The 5,421-nt window shown below is 45.2% G+C and overlaps 1 pseudogene; it reads right to left on the bottom strand.

Annotated features, from left to right (window-relative positions):
* Positions 1-3,038: 3,038 nt before the first annotated feature.
* LOC108520761 (zinc finger protein interacting with ribonucleoprotein K pseudogene) lies at positions 3,039-5,096 on the bottom strand (annotated as a pseudogene).
* Between the last annotated feature and the right edge of the window lie 325 nt (positions 5,097-5,421).

Here is a 5,421-nt window from a genome sequence, read left to right as displayed (position 1 = left end):
AAAAAAAAAAAAAAGAATATAGAGAAACAGGAAGGCTCACATACTGTTGATGGGAATGCAAATGGTATAGTTAGGTTATAGTTTGGTAGTTTCTTTAAAAATGAAGCATTCACATACATTGTACTATTGGAACAGAAGAAATAAAACATTTATGCATCTTAAGAATTATATGCCTATGTTCATAGTAGCATTATTTATAACAGCCCCAAACTGGAAATCATCCAATTATTTATCCAAATTGTGGCATATCCACAGAATAAATATTTCTCAGCAATACAAATGAACGATTCATGTAAACAACATTGCTAAATCTTAAAATAATTATGCAGTATGAAAAACATTAGGAAAAGAGGAGTAAATATTTTATTATTCCATTCACGTAAAATTCTAGAAAACTTGAACTATTCTCTTGTAGTGAAAGTAAATCACTGGAGTCTTGAAGGCCTTGGAAAGTGCAGGCAGATTGTAAAACAGCATGAGGTGAATCATGAATATGTTCATGATCATGATTAGGGTGGTGTATAAGTACATTTTCACACTGCAGATAAAGACATACCTGAGACTGGGCAATTTACCAGAGAAAGACATTTAATTTGACTTACAGTTCCACATAGCTGGGGAAGTCTCACAATTCTGGCAGAAGTCAAGGAGGAGCAAGTCACATGTGGATGGAGGCAGGCAAATGAAGAGAGCTTCTGCAGGGAAACTCCTCTTTATAGAACCATCTGATCTCATGAAACTTATTCACTATCATGAGAACAGCACGGGGAAGACTTGCCCTCATGATTCAATTACCTCTCACTGGGTCCCTCCCACAATACATGGGAATTCAAGATGAGATTTGGGTGGGGACACAGACAAACCATATCAGGTGGTTTCATGGGCTTATATGACAAACTCTTCAAATTATACACCATAAATACATATATACTATGGCATGTCACTTATACGTCAAGGAAGTTTGTAAAACGTTTCAAAATAAAATACCTGATCTCCCACTTTTCTTCCTTCCTTCCTTCCTTCCTTCCTTCCTTCCTTCCTTCCTTCCTTCCTTCCTTCCCTCCTTCCTTCCTTCCTCTCTTTCTTTCTCTCCTTCTTTCTTTCTTTCTTTTTTGAGATGGAGTGTCACTCTGTTGCCCAGGCTGGAGTGCAATGGTGCTATCTTGGCTCACTGCAGCCCCCGCCTCCCGGGTTCAAGTGATTCTCCTGCCTCAGACTCCCAAGTAGCTGGGATTACAGACACCCACCATTATGCCTGGCTATTTTGTTTTTAATCTTTAGTAGAGATGGGATTTCACCATGTTGGGCAGGCTGGTCTCGAACTCCCGACCTCAGGTGATCTGCCCCCGTTGGCCTCCCAAAGTGCTGAGATGACAGGCATGAGCCACTGCGCCTGGCCTGATCTCCCACTTTTCAGAAACCAGAAGGCTTGGCAACCTCATGTTGACTGAACTCTCTTTTCCTTCAGGCTGGAGGAAGGGCAGCCCTGCATCCATAACTGCAGGAAATATCGGCAAGCACTGTAGGCTGTTGTGGTCTGAGACAATAGCAACACTGGTGGAAATCACAAGTCCTACATCCCCATCCTGTAGGACTTCTATTATCTGGAGTGCAGTGGTGTGATCTCAACTCATTGCAACCTGTGCTTTCCGGGTTCAAGCGATTCTTGTGCCTCAGCCTCCTGAGTAACTGGGATTACTGATGTTCACCACCACGCCTGGCTAATTTTTGTAGTAGAGATGGGGTTTTACCATGTTGGCCAGGCTAGTCTCGAACTCTTGGCCTCAAGTGATCTTCCTGCATTGGCCTCCCAAGGTGCTGGGGTTACAGGTGTGAGCCACTGGGCCCAGCCAGATTTCTATTATCTTTATCCTTTTCATGCTTCTACAGCAACAGACTTGATGTAAACAACCTAGAAAGTCAACAAGAATAAAAAAAAAAAGTTAATTATTTTTGCTGACAATGACCTCAGCTATTGGTGATACACAGATTTCTAGGTCCTGTCACTTGCTCAAAGCTACAGTCACAGGAAGATTTGTAAATGCACTTTTATAAGGGGTACATTCCAAGCAGCTTGCTGCAGTCTCTACCATATCCAGTATTTCTGTACCAATTATAGTTCACACCTGACTCCCATCATCTTCTGAGTGACATCAGCCTATGGAATGTTTGAATATCAGGGCATGTCTCCTTATAGAATCTCGTGAAAAACTTCTCAACAGTCCTGGGCATCATATGACATCCTCTGGGAGCAATGGAACAAATTTGTCCTATTCTCCGAAGCACAGGTGCTTGTCATAACAGCTGGCCTTTCCTCAGGATAACCTCTAGTCTCACAGAAAGTATAGGCATCCAGGTCACAAATTAGAATAACCAAAACCTTGCATTGTTTCCTAGGAGAGCTTAGGTAGCAAAACAAATATGACCAAAACCAGAATGAGAATTACTCTGTCATTTTACTTTTTCTGTAGAGGCCCACAAAAGCTGTCCACTCCTTCATATAGAGTTCAAGTCTGTTTGCCACCCACTGCACATAGTAAACAAAACCCCAAGATTACAGGTAGATTCAAACGTAAGGTCTTTAGTGGTGGTGCATACCTGTAGTCGCAGCTACTCAGGAGGCTGAGGCATGAGAATCGTTTGAACCCTGGAGGTGGAGGTTGCAGTGAGCTGAGATCGCACCACTGCACTCCAGCCTGGGTGACAGAGGGAGACCCTGTCTCAAAAAAATGTATATATATAGCCTTTGTTAGTGCACAAACTGGAGCAATGTGAGGCAGTCAGTTGCCAGGTGGTGACTAGGAGGCTGGAAGAATGACCAAGAGTTGTGTGAGACCAAGAATTTCCATGAAGGGAGGCCTTCCACATAAGCCTTCAGCAGAACACAGGCTGGGCCCTCCTGACCAAAACTGGGTCAGATGTATGCTGTGATCAGTCAGAAAAGGGAATGAATTTCCCCTAAAGGCTCAGACTGCTCGAGATTTCCTCCAAAGAAGAGAACACATAGATGTCTGCCTTGCCTCAGAACATCAGGGTGATCAATTCCTACTGTGCAAGGTAGTAGAAGGGAGATGGTTTCTATCAGAGAAACTTGGAAGCATAAGGTTCAACTTCAGGCAGGTGGCTCCCTCATAAATGCTCTCCACTGCCACAATACTACAGAGACAGTACATTCTCTCTAGGTCTAAGGCTCTTCTGAAGTGTGGACTTTCAGGAGCTAAATGATGATAGATCTTGAAGGTAAATGCTCTTCCACATTTGCTGTATTCATGAGGCCGCCACGTGTTATGACATTTTTGGTGATGAATGAGGCTGGAGCACTGGCTAAAGGAATTCCCACATTGGTTGCACTCATAAGGCCTTTGTCCAGTGTGAACCACCTGATGTTGAATAAGGCCAGACTTTTGGCTAAAGGACTTTCCACGCTGGCCACACTCATAAGGCCTTGCTCCAATATGAATTCTCTTGTGTTGGATAAGGATGGAGGCCTTTCTCCAGTGTGAACTCTCTGCTGACTAAAGGATTTCCCACGCTGGCCACACTCTTAAGGCTTGTTCTGGTGTGAATTCTTTGGTGTTGATTAAGAATGGCACTTTGACTACAGGAATTCCCACATTCATCACACTTATAAGGCCTTTCTCCAGTATGAACTCTTCAGTGTTTAACAAAAGTGGCTTTTTTGCTAAAGGATTTCCCACATTGGCTACCTTCATAAGGCCTTGCTCCAGTGTGTATTTTCTGGTGGTCAACAAGGCTGGAGCTCTGTCTAAATAATTTTCCACATTTGCTGCACTCATAAGGCCTTTCTTTAGTGTGGATTCTCTGATGGTCATTCAGGTGGGAGGTTTGGCTAAAGAATTTTCCACATTCATTGCATTCCGAGAGTCTTTCCCCAGTATGCACTCTCTGGTGCTAAACAAATGAGTACTTGCCACAGAAGGCTTCCCCACATTTGCCATTTTTTGTTTTGTTTTGTTTTGTTTTTGAGACAGACTTTCACTCTGTTGTCCAGGCTAGAGTGCAGTGGCGTGATCTCAGCTCACTACAACCTTTGCCTCCTGGGTTCAAGCAATTCTCCTACCTCAGTCTCCCAAGTAACTGGGACTATAGGTACACACCACCACACCTGGCTAATTTTTTTTTTTTTTTGTATTTTTAGTAGAAACAGCGTTTCACCATGTTGGCCAGGAAGGTCTCGAACTCCTGACCTCAGGTGATCTGCCCACCTCGGCCTCACAAAGCGTTGGGATTACAGGTGTAAGCCACTGTGCCCGGCCGGCTTTCCCACATTTGATACACTCATAAAGGCTTTTTCCAGTGTCGACTCTTAGACAGTGAACAGGAGTGTTTGTGCCTGGAAGCTTCCCACACTGACCTGACTTGTAATAACTTTGTTGACTGTTGAGTGTCCTCTCCACATTTGGTGATCGTATTGGGCTTCTCAATTTTAGGAAAGACCAGGGATCTAGAAGCCCCAAGATGACTGGGAGGTCCTTCCGAACCTCGCATTTGAGGAAGGACTTCCCTGACATACGGAAAAGGCAGCGCTTCACATACGAGGCTCTGTCCATGCTCCTCTTCAAGGATTTCTTTGCACTGTGACGTTTCTGTGCTGGTACTGGTTTGCACGTGCTCCAACCAAGTATGGTTCCTTCCCAAAGAGATTAGCCAGAGGCAAAATATCTTTCAGGAATGGAACACATATCTCACAGGGTTCAGTCGTCCGTGCGGATGAACCTGCCTTAGACCCTGACACTCCCACAGAAACATTCTGCTCAGAAGGTGTCTCTTCATCCTCTTTACCATGCCCACAACCCAGTGAGGCTACTTTTACAAGAGGCACATTCCAACTAGCTTGCTGCAGGCTCCACCACACCCAGTATTTCTGTACAAAATCCTGGGTAAAATACAAGTGCAAAGTTCTCCAGCATTACTTCAAGGTATAGGAGTCTCTGAGCCTCATCAGGAAGTCCCCACTCTTCCTGTGAGAAGTAAATGGCGATGTCCTCAAAGTTCAAACAGCCGTTTGTGAGATTTATATGTGCTTCTGTAGTCACGGTAACCTGAGTCAGGGCCCTCAGCTCTGCCGCTGCCATAGGAGCCTGTGGGCAGTGCGGGGCTGGGAACAGGACCAAGACTAGCGCGGGGACCCGAGTAAAGCTGTCACCCCGCCGCCACCGACCCCATACCCGCCACTGTTCAGCAGGAGAAACCCTCCCCTCCCCCTCGCCCCTTCCTGCCCTCTCGCCAAACAACGTGCTCCCAAAGCTCGGATGTCCTGGATGGACTCAAGAGCTGCTAAAATGACTGCCACTGGAGCAATACCTGTTTTTTTTTTTGAGACAGAGTCTCGCTCTGTTGGCCAGACTGGAGTGCAATGGCACGATCTCGGCTCACTGCAACCTCTGCCTCCTGGGTTCA

Source organism: Rhinopithecus bieti, unplaced genomic scaffold (genome assembly GCF_001698545.2).
Source record: "Rhinopithecus bieti isolate Rb0 unplaced genomic scaffold, ASM169854v2 scaffold_55187, whole genome shotgun sequence".
NCBI lineage: Eukaryota > Metazoa > Chordata > Mammalia > Primates > Cercopithecidae > Rhinopithecus > Rhinopithecus bieti.
This window is presented reverse-complemented; position numbering and strand designations above follow the sequence as displayed.